Source organism: Lepisma saccharinum, chromosome 30, assembly GCF_977018435.1.
Source record: "Lepisma saccharinum chromosome 30, izLepSacc3.1, whole genome shotgun sequence".
NCBI classification, from domain to species: domain Eukaryota; kingdom Metazoa; phylum Arthropoda; class Insecta; order Zygentoma; family Lepismatidae; genus Lepisma; species Lepisma saccharinum.
In genome coordinates this window covers 11,681,622-11,697,563 of record NC_139258.1, presented here as the reverse complement: position 1 = coordinate 11,697,563, position 15,942 = coordinate 11,681,622, and the positions used below count along the sequence as shown (strand labels likewise).

The window sequence follows — 15,942 nt, the reverse complement described above, 5'->3', positions numbered from 1 at the left end:
AGGATATGTCACCCATGGAGCACTTTTTACTTCCTGTATTACAGAAGAAAACAAGAGTCTCACTTTCATTTGGGCAACCCTTATATATGTTCATTGATTGGTTGAAACAAATGTTTGGGTGCGTCAACACTTGGGCTATTTCCCCCGTCACATTATAAGGATCAAGCCCCTTATCGTAGAGTACTCCCAAGAAAAGCTTGCCACAAAAATCTGCGCGGACTTTCGCCAACATTCGGGTCAACTCGGTAGCTCCGCCCTTCGTCCGAACGAAGGTTGACGCGTAGACGGATGTTTGCAAGGCGACAGCCGATCTAGGGGTCTCGACCGACTGACTGTTAACACACAAATTGAAAACTGCAAGAGGCGCAGCGAATTTAGTACTTTATTACAATTATGAATAATAGTAATAATTTTAATAATAATTCTTACATAATGTGTTCCTAGTCTGCATCTTCTTGAAGTGGATGAATCCAACTCATTTCATCTTCACTGCCATCATAATCCCTGGTGCTATCCTTATCGCTATCAGTGTCGCTGTCGGCTCCCAGGTTGATGACAATCCGTTCGGATGCTTCATCCAATATGTGGTCACTCTCAATCTACTTGTTTTCAATGCTGTTTACGGGGTGCTCCTTCTACGTAGTGCACCCAATAGTCAACCTCACTTCCACGTAGTACACCCTGGATTGCTGAGTAACGAGGCTCTGGCGACTGCCCCCATGGCCAGTATAATTTTGTTTGTGTTGTCCTGTGTTTTGTCCTTATTTGTACTGAGTGCTCCTTTACAGCCTCAGCTTTTAAAGTCAGAAGATTTTAATATTTTATGCTTTTAGTTATGCAATGTTAGAGTTGTTATGTGTAACGACGTTAAGGGGCTGGACCCCGTATAATGTGACGGGTGCAAAATAGCCTTAGTGCTGACGCACCCAAAATTTTAAATTCAAATCAAATCAAAATCAAATCAATGGTGTTTAAATGGCTACAGCGAGCTGCCCAATCCTCTGCTCCAATTTACTCTATCTTTTCCATGAGCAACGTTCTTGCATCATCGAGGTTGAAAGTGACATTCTTTTGAGCTACTTTTACTTGAATTTCTTTTACATTGCGAGGAGCACCTGTTTCATTTCTCATGAATTTGTAGACGTTATAAATAACTTCCCTTGTTTGACTATGTAATGTTTTCGTATTTCCTAATTTAGACTTACGTGGGGCCACTGTTACGCTCTACAGCACATACACAGTCACGTAGAGTTGATATTTAAATATTTAAGCACAGAACGCCACGAGCTGCCACAATTCCACAATAACACTAATGGCCGAGTGCACGAACGCCGATTATTTCGAAGTTCAGATGAGCGGGATCAATTTTGATCCACTCTAAATGAACTTGGTTTAAAGATTTGCATTGCACCAACGAAAAACGACGTTCAAGAGATTCCGTTCAAATGATCCGAGATTAATTTGTAAGGCTATACCTGATTGGTTGGCTAAAACAAATGACAATCAAGAACCCCACCGAATAGTGTGATGTGTTAAAGTATCAACGTGTAGGAGAAGAAAGTAATTCGGGCTGCAAACTTATCTGAATTTGAGAAATGTACTGATCAACCTTGTCGACGAGTACAAGGATGTAGTAGGGTGTAAAGAAATAATAATCTTAAAAAAGAACTGACGGCATAAGACAAAAGAATAAGGAGAAAGCATGGAACCTTCTTCTACGGGACTTCAATGCCTTACGAAATACATTCGCGAGAGAACAGCGTACGCTGAAACTCGCCCGCTCAATAAAGATATTTTATTATTATTATTACTGTATTGTGGTAAGTATTTGAATTTTTCGTTTCTTAATTCTTATATATTTATATTGTCATGTCGTGTAGCAACACTATGTAGCAATATCGTAACATTGCTATGTTCTAATTTACCTTGCACTTGCACATGTTTTGTGTTCTGGGATAGAAAGTACAGTATTTAGAAAAATTTCGACTTTGCACCACAGAACCACAAATTATTATTATTATTTTGGCAGTTTTTAGTTTACTTTACACAACTCTCGAATTATCAGCATTGTACATCCAACATCTCTAGCGTTTGCACGCCCTCGATATCACTTTCCGCTTTGTTTATATTCAAAAACAACTGCCTGCAGTCGAAGCGTCAGTATCGTGAACCAGGATCGGCCACCAAAACGGTCTCGAATGGCCGTTCAGAAGATAAACTCGTTTTGATGTTCCTAGATCGCGATCAAGTGTTGAACCGTCTTCGTGCAATGGAATTTTCCAGTGATCCTTTCCCGATCCGAGTTTAAAATTTGATCTTCGTTCGTGCACACGGCCATAACTCGCTCTTGCTGTGCGTGCACCGCGGGACGATACATACCGCTCGAGCCGATGTTGAAGACTGTGCCCTGCAACGAGCGTATTATCAAGCAGAGCAGCCCCGTGATGAGCATTGGGTCACACAGGCGAAATCGCGTTCTCTGCGCATCGGTGATTGTGGCAAGCTTTTCGTGAAACTACTCTAACTAAAAGAAATATATTTCTCTATGGACTAAAATTTCCTTACCTAGTCAGAAGCTGAGGCTGTAAAGGGGCACTTAGCACATAGCACATGAGTTAGCACCATACACAGAGGGTTGTACTGACGGTGTGTTCAGGTGCCAGAGTCTCGTTAGCCTGTAACATTGCAGTTGCCTGGATTTACTATACTCTGCCCCGCGTATCCTTGGAGCAAGTGTGAGAGGAAACGGGATTGCGTGGAGGAGGAAGCGACTTCAGTTACCAGCCTTCGCAGTAGCGTGTACTGCTTCGCTCTGCCCACTCGATTTCCTCCCCTTCTCTGCCATTGTGCGCGGCCTTGCTCTACAGATTCCTGGGATTGAGTATACGTGGAGGTGAAGTTGTTTTTTGGGTGTCTTAACAGAAGGTCAGCCCTTACACGCCCTACGTTTTCTATGTGTTGAAAATATTTATACGTCTTCTTCTGCCTACATCCGTGGCGGAGTGGTTAGCACACCAGGGATCTCGGTTCCGAATCCCAACCAGGGCATGGATCTTCTTTGTGATTCTTCCTTCATCAATTTCATCGCATCATCATTCATCCTCACCGTTACGACTAGCCAAAGTGGCAGAAAAAATGATTCTAAAAAACATAAAATTAAATATTTTCTACTTTAAAACCTTCATCATTCTATTGACTTTGTTCGCTTTTCTTCCACTGTTTGCTAACCGCGACGATGAGGATGAGTGAGTGATACGATTAAATTGATCAAGGGACACACATACCCAAGTCTGGATTCGAATCGGTTGTAACTTTTATACAAGAGGGTGCTGAGAAGTCCTTAGCTCTCCTAATACATAAAGACAAAGTTAAAGTTTTATGAAGGATATATGCAACATACTCTCCTTGAATTCCATGCATTTGTTGCTGCGGCCCTGCAGTTTGTTTAGGTCATCTACAGAAGATTATTTAGGTTGGGTGTCAAATCATGCATTTACACCCACAATTGCGTCAGAGATGTTGCTGAATTTTTGTTCGTTCAAGTGTTTTTTTTAAATTTGGGAATAGGTCGGTTGGGGCCAGGTCAGGTGAATAGGGTGGGTGATCCAAGGTTTCAAACCCTAACGTAGCCAATTCTTGCATTTAATTGCTCTTGTGAGGGGATGCGTTGTCGTGAAGGTAGACAATTTTTCGATACACGGCGTTTTTCCTTCAGCTCTAAGTGAGGCTGTCCAGTAATAAAGCATAGTAAGCCCCGGTAATGCTGTGACCTTGTTGTAGATAATCAACAAAGATTACCCCATCCCTATCCCAAACAACACTGGCAAGAACATTTGCACTTGATTTTTGAACACGAAACTTTTTTGGTCTCGGTGAACCACTGTGACGTCATTCTTTGATTGGTCTTTTCTCTCTGGATCATACAAATAGATCCGTGTTTCATCCTCCGTGACCAAACGTTCCACAAAATCATTGCCTTCCTGCTCAAAACGTCTCTGGAAGCAAGTACCTTTGCATGCTTTTGGTCGGCATGCAAACATTTCGGCCCCCACGTTGACGACAGTTTTGTCATGTGAAGATGATGACGAATAATGACTCCAACGCGTTCACGGGATATGCCTAGGTCCTCTGCTATCTTTTTAGCATAAATTCGTCGATCTGCGAGAATCATTTCAGGCACCTGTTCAATTGTTTCCGGCACAATCACTATGGAGGGTCTCCCACGGCGGGGTTCGTCTTCAGTGACCAAAATGTCCTGTCCTAAATTTGACAATCCAGTTCATAACGGTAGCATTTGGTAACAAACATATAGAAACATGTAGCTTTGAAACAAAAAAATATTCTTAAAATAGAAAAATGGGAAGGGGCAGAGCTAAGGACTTGTCAGTACCCCCTCGTAATGAGGGAAAACTGAGGTAAATATCAGCCTATAAAGTACATGATGTAGCGAGCAGTTTGAGTATATCCACTTAAAAAATTATCATGTAAATTGTAAATCAGTTAATGTTATTTTCGAATTTACAATATTTGGCTGATTAGATACAGCTGCAGTCGGTTTTAATCGAAGTTGATTGAATTGCAATGATTAGCTGAATTATGCATTTCAATTAAATTTATTCGTGTGTAAGGCATGATTATTAATAGGGATCGGAAATTGAGTAAAAATTCTTTTTTTTCGTAGTGTCCGAAGACGAGGCCCAACATAATATATGTTCATTTTGGGTCATTGTAGGTCGGGAAAAGGTGGGTTTTATTTGTCCTTTCTCAATTCCAATCATCATCAGCTCATCACCTCTTAAATATCCTTTCTGTAGTAAAGAAATAAAAATAAATATATATATATTAGAACCATCCCTGAAACGAGAGAAAAACATTTTTGGCCGACTGAAGCAGGTACGGTACAAGATCCTTTAACCGTAACTTGTCTGGAAGGTCGCGCTGTAAGTGGCAACTTTCTCTTGTTTTGAAGCTTTCAGTTTTTTCGCACTGTGTTCCATACCATCAGAATTTTGCATTTCTTTTATTCATTAAATACGTAATTAAAACTGAAGTTATTAATTAATTTGGATCACATTTATACGTCTTTTTTTCCGTTTTTAGTTCCTTTCTTTATATTTTTATTTCTTTTTATAGGTCTTTTTTTGGCAATTTATAGGTCTTCAAGTTTCGAGCCCTAATTATTGAGGTCAGATAATTATTTCTAGTATATTCATTTCAATCCAGATTCGAAAGATATCTGTCTGTATGGGTTGGAGTCTGATGACGTAATGGTGACGTCGTTGCCTTGCTTTCAAGAGGTCCCGGGTTGAATACACGTAAAATGCAACTAACTGTGGAGCAGGCAAGCGATAAGAGACCTCTGCACAGTAGTGACGTAAGACGGCTCCACCAATGAACACGTGAGAGAAACGGAATTGCGTTGAGTGGGGGAAGTTCCCAACCTTTCCATCTGTGACTACTGCTTCGCTCTGGCCAATACACATCCCTCTTTTCTCTGACGCTATGCGCGGCTTTGCTCCACAGTTAGCTGGGACAGGCTATAGTGTTTCGTATTCTACTGTAATCTGTACGTCCAGTCCAGATTAACCTATCTGTGCATCAAAATAGACGTAAAATAAACTGGAAACAAATATAGCATGTTTACCCACAAGGGGTCCCGGGTTCGATACCCGGTGGAGGCATATAGTGGTTCGGATCCCTGTTTAAACTGTAGGTCCAGTCCCGATTAGCCATACTGTGGACAAAGTGGACTTAAAACACCAAATTGATCAATAATAAAAATTTATGCCAATAATAATAATAATAATAGTGTCATTATTATTATTATTATTATTCCATGACAATTTTCAATATTTTTTCCCATACATCCTAAAATGTGTTTTTCTGCTACTTTTGGCTATTTTTTCCTATTTTCATTCTTTTATTATTATGCCACCTATTGTTGTAGTTAACGCGAACAATTACACATCCGCTAAAATTCTTTGAGCTGTTCTTTCGAATGGTATAGGTATAAATTTCGTAATATACATAATTAAAATGTTGTGGTCGTTTATAATCACGGAATGTTTCTCGGAACCTAACCTAACCTAACCTAACCTAACGTAACGGTTGGCCAGAATTAAAGTTACCCAACTCAGAGCCCTCTGTAGCCTGTTTGAGGCATCGTAGAACTCTGAAATTTGGTGAATCTACTACAGACCATGGGGAAGAGGATGGCGATAAAAAATAAAATAGTTCAATTTTCCGCCACCAGGTTGAAATGTGGCGCTGTAATAGTGAAAGACATTTGTTAGTGGCTGGAAGTTGCGAGAAAATAATCTCTCGTTTATTGCAAGATTGCAAGGTAAAGGCAAATCCATAACCAATTGGAGCAGTTTACGTCATTATTACAACCCATCATGGAAGTACAGCGACACATTTCAACCTGGTGGCGGAAAATTGAACTATTTTCTGGCCACCCGGTACAAACAACATGTTAGAATGCCCCCTCTTCCCCTCGTGGACTGCTTCTCTACGCCCTGGATGCTGGAGAAACCTGAGACTCCCAGAATTCCATTCGACGTGCCCTTCCTCCGAGTCAAAAACAAAAGAACGTCTGTGGAATATTTTTAGCCCGATATTTCTTCCTCCTGCTCGCTCTCGATTCTTGCCTTCCCCCAAGACCGAGGGATGCGGAAGATTTTTCAATGAAACTCCATGCAACTGCACGTTCTGGTAGAAAGACTCTGGGACCGGAAACTGGAGGGAACGAACGAGGCTGTTTTCTAGTATGCCTGCTAAGGGTGAGTTCCAGAAGCAGTGTTTCCAACTGCAGCCACATGTCACTAAACTTAGATCTTTTTTGTTCCGAGATGCCAATTCTGTTCGAAAAGTCTAGTTTAAAACAAAGAAGCTCCGTAACACAAAACAGTGGTGTGCTCAGCATTTCTGAAAGAGGGGGAGGGGCGTATACTTGGCATCAATTACACCAGGCCACGAGAAATTCTCCTAAAGCTGTTTTTATCCAACAACATCATTAGAATCATATGTATGATATGAGTCTCATCAAGTAAAATAAAGAATCATCCATTTTGCAATTAGTAGCTATTGATTGGAATATTTCGGTGTTGTAAACTAAAACATATGCTAATGAAAAACAAGACTTACCAAATCAATGTTGTTTGGATTCAGTGGTTGACAACTTATTTAAACTTAATAACATATTTGTCAACAATCCTAAAGATAATCGAATTATTATTGTTTATAATTATGTCAAAATTTGTTTAGTAATATTTAATTTAATTTCAAAATATAGAAAGGTATTTACCAGTGGCATATTCTGAAAACTTGACTTGGTTTACCACAATAATTCTTATATATCGTATATATTTATTATAACGCCATCTACATTAATTAAATGTAACAGAAATGAAATATGATCGGATTGACCATTACTGGTTTGTGGTAACAGTATGGTATAGTGAAAACACATTTCACTCGATTATTTCCAAATTATTTACATTTTTACTTACCTGTTATGTATAGCGGAACATTTTTGAACGTGGGATTATGCTTTTCCCACTGAAAAAGTGTTATGAGTTTACTACATATTTTACAAAAAGATTAGAATGTTAGCTTGATATAACTGTGGGTTGGAACGAACGAAATAAAATATCTGTTTTATACGCACACTGGAACGAGCACAAACCTGCTGTGAGTCACTCTGGCAGTGAAGGTCACTGATCGAAGCAGTTGGTGCTTGCTTGCTACAAGCAGGCGCCTAATCTCTGCTCAAGGAAATCTTCGTTACTTTTTTTCGTCAGACTAATGGTGAACATTTACAGGAACGTAAGGTGTAGTATCGTATTCTATTGGAATTAGATTTCGTGGCGTTTAAAAGATATCATAACAATATGTAAATCTCTTTTGTGACCTACACTGAACTTATGTTAAAGTTTCATTGACATGTGAAAGCGGAAATTTAGAGATCCTTCTTCCTTACGATTTCTAAACAACCAAAGAGTGTGGTGAACGTGAAACTACTTATTGTTGGCAACAACGATATGTATTATACAAATGGTCTCTAATCAAAAACCCTATTACATCACAGGCGGTGATTTTTAAGACAATTCTAGCACGTATCCAACGTAACCAATATTCAGATTCATTTACCTCTTGCGATAATCGCGACGATGAAGATGATGGGTAATGATACTAATGCAATGCTACATGTAAGCCTCAACAGGTTTCGAACCTGGATCCTCTGGCTTTGTAGATAGTTACGGTAATTTTTATTTTTATTTTCATTTGGTATTGTAAGTCCACTTTATGCACAGTAATGCTAATCGGGACTGCATCTACAGCTTGAAGTGGGATCCGGACCACTATTTGTCTCCACCGGGTATCGAACCCGGGACTCCTTGATTACAAGCTGACTCCGCTAGTACTGCGTCATCGGGAAGGCTAAGAGAGAGAGAGTTACGGTGACTACGGTAATGAAGAATTGAAAGTAACAGAAGGACTAAGCTATTCTTTAGTCAATATTGGGATTCTTAATGAATATTATGAATATCCGTTCAATTTGAAAAAAAACCTACGAAATTCCTAGAGTGTCGTTACAAATCGTTAATTTTTCTCTTTCCACACATTACTTTGCTACTAGATATGTGCATGCTAAGATGTAGAAAGTGCTACATTTTCAGTGTGTGGAATTGAGATTTATTTCTGAGAATGGAGTAGTGGGAAAAGGATCACCTTACATGTTTGGATTATACCCCCCCCCACACACACACACAAAGGATATCGGCTGTTGTTCTTATAACGAAATATAACATGCATGAATTTTGTCAAGAAAAATTGGAGCCTATTCAAATCCCTACGGAACTTGGAAGAAAGCCCACGTAGAGATTGGGAAGTTCTGTTACGACAAAATCGGGATGTATATAGTAAATTAAAAAGTAAGGTGCTACCTTGTGCTTTGCACCAAGCCATGAAGGCGTGTAGGGAGTGTGGAGATTTGGCCCCTAGCATTCTTGATCAGGCCGAAAGTGGGGATGATGTGATCAGCACCGCACCCCTGGTCGCCTTACTACCCACCCATCTCTCCATGTTTCCTCCAGGTACCAACTTTATATGACGCTGGATGGGAACCGGAGCAGCTTGAACAGGTGGACAAAATCCAGATTCTCCTCCGTCGGTGCTCGAACCCAGATCTCTCGCATGGTAATAAAAGGCCCTAACGACTGTGCTACTGCGGCACATACAGTAATTAAGGCAAGCATTGTTTTAGCGTTTCGTTCAACGCTTTTAGGCAAATCATTTTCGGAGATATAACGTGTAGCTCTTGTCGGTTCTACAACCTGGCTTGAGAAAAGGCTATATTCTGACGAACAACATTTCACCTGACAAGTCACGTGACTTTCCTACATTTCCTGTGTGTGTTGGCTTTTGCATGAAAGACGAGTTGCTCTTGAGACAGACATAATCACCCGATCATCTAAACGTGCAATGTGTGTTGCCTACCCTTCCGACATTATTAACTTCCATTAAAGTTTTATGGGGAAGAACTTTTTTCCACCACTGTACCGTGGGATCTATGAGTATTACCATGCATATTGTCCATCGCCATGTTCGTGCACTTTATTTGACCCAATAAGAGCTTCAAGAATTAAAAGAAAACTCAAAACAAGCTGTTGACAACTTCTGCACCAGCATACATAAAAATCCATCGCTTAAAACACAGGATGGACAATTTGTACGGTAATTCTCATGGATTCCACTGTACAAAAATCTCCAGGCCACCAAAGCAGCAGACAGAATTTGTAAAGTGAGAGAGAGAGACAGGTCGGTAGGCAGAATTTTATTTGGGGAGGGGGGTCCCTTATTAGTAGTCGCCAAAGGCGAGAAATGGTGGTTGAAGCCCTGAAGATGAATTTCTCAGTGTATTACAACTTATTGCCTCCCCGATGGCGCAGTGATAGCGTCGTCGCCTTGTATTCAAGGGGTCCCGGGTTCGATACTCGGTGGAGGTTCGGATCCCACTTTTAACTGTAGCCCCAGTCTCGATTAGCCTTACTGTGCATAAACTGGACTTAAAACATCAAATCTATCAATGAATGAATCTATTAGAACCAGGGTTGTTAAACGTCCAGGAATTATAAATACATTCAATTCCGGTCCGTGAGAGAAAATCAGCAAACGTAAATGGGTTCTGGATCGTAAAGAACCTTTCTATCTGTAAAGTACTTGATGTTTAATCCTTAATAAAACCTTAACTACCCCCCCCCCCCTGGCTACGTGCCTGGAGAGAGAGAAATGGGAGAGAGAAAGTTAAATGAGAGATACACTCTCTCCACTGTCAGCTATTCCACGACAGGAGCATTTCACTACAATGCAAAGCAACCCAATGTCGTGTCTATCCGTCACTGGTATGCCAGTATCCTTCTTCCATTGCAAATAGATGCGGTCGAGAAACATCCCCTTCTTGAAAGAAATTGCTGTCCCGTGACCAGTGATGTGCGTCTACGCGTAAGCAACGATAGTCTACATTCTACACGTAGACTATTTTATACACGTAGATTAGGTAATCTATGTAAACAACATGGCGAAAGGTGATAACTTAGCAAAGGGCTCCGTGGAATTAAAACAAAATTATACTGCGTATCAGTTGCTGATGTGTGAGGAGAACTTTTCATACTCTTTCTTCCAAATTCGAACAATTTCTCACCTAGGAAGAAACCTAATATAGGAAATATTCTCGTGTTTTATGGGGAAAAGACAACTCTTGCCTCACGACTGCCATCTGTTGTTCTTTTTTGCATACTATTTATCTTCATACATAGTTGATGATAGAAGAGAAGAGAAATTTGTTGTAAACAGGATTCTTTTCATTTCGTTAGCAACCAATACAGTTGAAAATGTCATTTTCCTTTCATGAAACCCTTGAAAATTAATTTTAATGCACTTTAGATTGTCTACGTAGTCTATGTAAACTACAACCCAATGTAATCTACGCGTAGATTACGTGTAGACAACGCATGTAGACGTAAACTTATAGTCTACGGCACATCACTGATCGTGACCCCACAACCCCCTGTTCCTGCCTATGGGACAGGCGATAGTTCCCGCGTAGATATTTTCGTTGTCTGGCAGTTTGCTCCATAATCCTCGCTGAGGGGCCGCGCGGGAGACTGTATTTGGCATCGAGTCGACTCGCGAACGTCCGTCTGATAGTTGTGCTCTGGCTGGGCTCGTCTCAGGCCAGCTCAGACAACGTTGTTCTGTTGTTGTTCTCGATCTGTTTTGTGGTGCCCGTGTATGCTTTCGATGTATCTCCATTGACTTGTGATAACTTTTCCCTCCCGGCTTCTGGCAGGAACACGAGGATTTCTTTAAAGGTAAGCACGAAACGTGTTCGAACTTGTTCTCAAACGCTGTGATGTGTGCCGGGTACGCGGGTGAAATACCCATACAAGCACTCCACAAGGGTTGAGGGGGAAGAGGAGGCACTTGCCCAGACCCGTAGCCAGAATTTTGTTTCGGGGGCCCAGAAATATTTGTAGAGGGGGTCAGGTCACTGATAAAACTTGATTATATCGTTGAAATTATTAGGAATACAATAAACACTAAAGGAGGATACCCGTTACATATATTCGAGGGTATGCGCTTAAGTCCTGGTGCCTTTAAATCAACCAGGACGTCAGTTTCTGTGAATTTAATCGGTTCTCCCGCATTTATATCATATTTATTTATTTATTATTTTTAATACAGAAATATATATAATATACAAACAGACAAAACATATATAATACATAATATAAAAGTGATAGAAGCAGTACAAAGTTTGGACCCATACCATTGCCCCTTGTGCGTGAATTTATTAGTCTTAATATATTGAAAATGTCTACATACCGTCAAAGGGGAAAAATTCGTCATGAGTATTTCACGTGTGAGCAGTGATGTGCAGTAGACTATAGACCTACCTCCCGACGACTGTGCTTATACGAAGCAGCCATCTACAAGTTATTATACAAGATGTTTAAAACTACTAAGGAAGTAAAATTCATCTCCACTATACACTATTTAAATTAGATATTTGTAGGATTTCGGGGGCTTCAACCGCCCCAGGCCCGTAGCCAGGAATTCTTTGTAGGGGGGGGGGGGCGAAGTCAATCCTAGAGGGGGCAAATTTTTAATATATTGTGTCACATTATCAGATATAGCAGGGGACACAGGGGCACTTGCCCCGTCCCCGAAAAGAGAAGTAACAGAAAAAGGATGATATCTTGAAACTGCAACGAACAAAAAAAAAACTTCGAGCAACATCAAATAGCAATATTTCGATAATTACCTTTCCAGATTGCCAAAGAATATAAAGTTTAACATAAATAGGCTAATATGGACTGTATCTACTTGATACACACAGGTCGATAATGTTAATAGATGATTAATATGTACCACCAGATTTTGGCCTCTCTGCAGAACTGATTAAGGGAGCCCTTTATAAATCATGCTTCATAATGGTCCCCTCTAGTTTCGAGTACGCAAGATTCTAACGAGAATCCAAGAACACCATTGTGTTGTGTTGTGCAAGAAAAATCGAATTAATTAAATAATAATGGTTACATATTATCTACACTTTAATGAATTGTGTAAAAATTTCTAATACATTTTTTGTACTTGCTAAAACATTAAAACATGGGTCCCTTAGTTCACCACGGACTCAATTTTCTTCAAAGGGGAGGCTCTTGCATCACCACAGACAATGTTTGCCTACTGGTTACGTCTTGCAAAATATTGTGTGAATTGTATTATATTATAGTTGAAATATATGTTTTGATACCTGACAAACAAATAGGGATCCCTTGATTGGTCAATGACTTCTTGGATTACAGTGTAATCATTAATATTTCATATTAAGTTTCATAGAAAGGAATTGTTTTAATAGGGTGAAAATAATTTCACGGGGCGCCATGGCATCCTCATTGGCTCCCAGGACCGACTCCCACCGCGTCTATAGCTATGAACTTGTACTATAAGAACAGCAGATATTGCAAGCGAAGCGAGCAAGAAAATTTTACGAAATGTATTTTTATTTGTTAAAAATTTGAAATCGATCGGGGCGGCAATTGCCCCTCTGTACCCCTTGCAAATGCCCTTGGCCGTCTGGAAGAAAAATGCAAGGAGAACGTAAGAACTAATTTCATCATGAGTATCCAATTGTCCTGCTATTCTTAGATTCTCCTAATCTTGTTTCTTTTTACTTCAATGCTTGCTTCCCCTAGAATGGACTTCCATCCAAGGTCAAGGGGGGGGGGACAATGCCCCCTGCCACCCCCTGTGGTTGCACTACTGTTTGTGAGTGTCTCTTCATCAATTTCACGTCATCACTCATTGTTGCGATTAGCTAAAGGTGGCAGAAAAGCAACGCTAAGTAACAAGATTCAAATATCCACTCCCTCTCTCTACCACAAAAAGGTAGACTTGGGAAACAAAAATTTAAGCAGTTACAAGTTCATAGCAACACATCCAAGAAAAACATCCGAACACATTAGGCACCTTAAATGCAAGACTACTCAAAATGTCACAACTGTTATAGATACTGAAAATTGCGAAATCATTTCCCGAAGTCTGAATCTGGAAGGGAATTTCCCCCCCCCCCTCCAATCCTGATACGACATTATACGGAATCCCATACACCCTAATAAATCACAAAATCAATAAGTGTCTTTGTTATGTTGCTAGTCAAACACATGATATAATTGTAAAGATTAGTGAGAATTCCAGGTAGGAATGTGTTCCGTATTTTTCACAGGGGGGGCAAAGCAGGCTCTCAGGAGGGGCAGTTGCCCCCTGCCCCCCCTCTAGCTACGGGCCTGCTTAGCCCTCCTCTGGCCACGTGCCTGCACTATCCCCACTAAGATATCTTGAAAAAAGTACATGTAAGTAATTCGAATGCGAAATTTTGTTGGAAATAATGCGTTCTGTCATTTGTAGAGTTTAACTGCCATGTCCCACGAAATAATGTTTTCACAAGAGACAATAGAATCATCTTTATTGCCGTAAAGAGTGGTGTCGGCGACGAAAATATTTGTTCGGAACAGAATTTGGAAGTTAAATTTTCATAATACCGACGTTCGAGGCAAGAAAACTCGCTGTTTTCCGACCCGATCAGGAAACTTTATAAATTTCCCGAAGGGGGTGAAAATTTCAAATTCTACACACTATTGTTTTTGCACTTCTAAATTGAAAACTGTCAATTTCAAGAAATTTAAGGCAAGTATAGGGAAGAAAATATACAGGGTAGGCCATAAGTGAGTTGTCACTAGCAATCGTTAGAGTTTGTTTTGCCTAGCGTAGTGGAAGTCAGTTGTGAACTTGACTAGTTCGTATTACCCAATATAAGAATGCTGGGTAATACGCACTAGTCAAGTTCACAACTGACTTCCACTACGCTAGGCAAAACAAAGTCTAACGATTGCTAGTGACAACTGACTTATGGCCCACCTAGAACTGTACAATTTATATTCCTGTCCAGATATTATTAGAATGATTAAATCAAGAAGACTTAGATGGGCAGGCCATGTGGCACGAATGGGAGAGGAAAGATGAGTTTACAGGATTCTTGTTAGAAAACCTGATGGTAAGAGACCTGTAGGAAGGCCAAGATGAAGATTGAGGGACAACGTTGAGATGGACCTAAGGGAAATTGGTAGGGATGGAAAAGAATGGATTAATCTTGCCCAGGATAGGGATAGATGGAAGGCTTGTGTTGCTGCAGCTATACACCTTCGGGTTTAGGAAGACTAGAGAGTTAATTAGTAAGTTATAGTGCAGAACAACGTCAAAGTATTTCAATTCAACTACAAGGTCAATTGTGGTGTAAGCAGTAATTTTTCTCTTGAAAGACACTCTCTTAAACAGCTTGTAGCATAACAAGGCTCTGGCGCCTCTACATATGCTTTTGTTATTTTCCTTTCGTCTTTTTAATCTTAAGTTTTCATCCTCATCTTCGCGAATAACCAAAATTGGAAGAAAAAGAAAAATCATCATTGGATACTATGATACTCTATCGCTTTTTGTACAAAAGTTCCGTACGTTCAAAATCTCGGTTGCGTTACTTTTCGGACACCCTGTATTATCGCACAAAAAAATTGTAAGAGAAAAAATCTTCAGTTGATCACTTCTCAAATACACCAAAAACGGAATGGAGAATATTTTTTGCATTGATTTTGTGCAGAACGAACGGAATCTGGGCGCTTTAGAATATAGATTTTTTAAAAAAATAGGAAATAGGGAAGACATAATGAACTGGAATGGGAGACTCAAGATAAACAAAGAATGGAAGAAGGTGTTAGAAAGAGTGGAAAGGACAAGAGCCAAAGAGGAGAGAAGAATGAAGGAAATAGAGCGTGAGATAAAGAGTCCAACCACTTTCCAGATGAAAGGAAATGTTTAGCTAAATCGCCTGTCAGGTGAAAGTACAGTTGACAAGGGAAAGCCACCTGCTGGAATGTTTCAGAACTACTTTCTAATAGTCTGGAGGGGAGTGATTTTTTTGTATATATATCTTCTTGTTTTGTACCTTGTTACATTTGTACTTGGTACAGAGTCTGAAGAACAACTTGCTAGAAGGTTGAAACGTTACCCCTGAGGGTATCGTAAGGGGAGTCGATGTAGCTCCTGATGGAAGCGTCACCGATTGCACTCGCCCAGTAAGGTAAGACCGGAACCATTTTATTGCTCCCGGCGAAAAACCGTAGTAACTCATTTTCGAAATGAATTGAAGTAAAGCCTGGATGTTCTAAAGTTAGCATGCAACAAAGCATAGCTTCCTTGCCAGGCCAGCTATTCCAAGTCGCTAGTTGCAGGTAGAATTCCTAAATAAAAAGTATCTGTTACTTGCAACCAGTTACTTCGAAACACTAGTTGTTTAACAGCCAATGAAAAAATAATAAGAGCTGA

General features: G+C 40.1%; 1 protein-coding gene across 1 annotated transcript in view; it reads left to right on the top strand.

Moving 5' to 3' along the window:
- The first annotated feature begins 11,248 nt into the window (after nucleotides 1-11,248).
- Nucleotides 11,249-15,942, top strand: part of LOC145981733 (uncharacterized) — a 606,033-nt gene continuing 601,339 nt past the window's right edge. The window contains exon 1 of the mRNA XM_083115142.1: nucleotides 11,249-11,375. The gene's annotated coding sequence lies outside the window, so the exon portion shown is untranslated. The remainder of the gene's footprint in view (nucleotides 11,376-15,942) is intronic.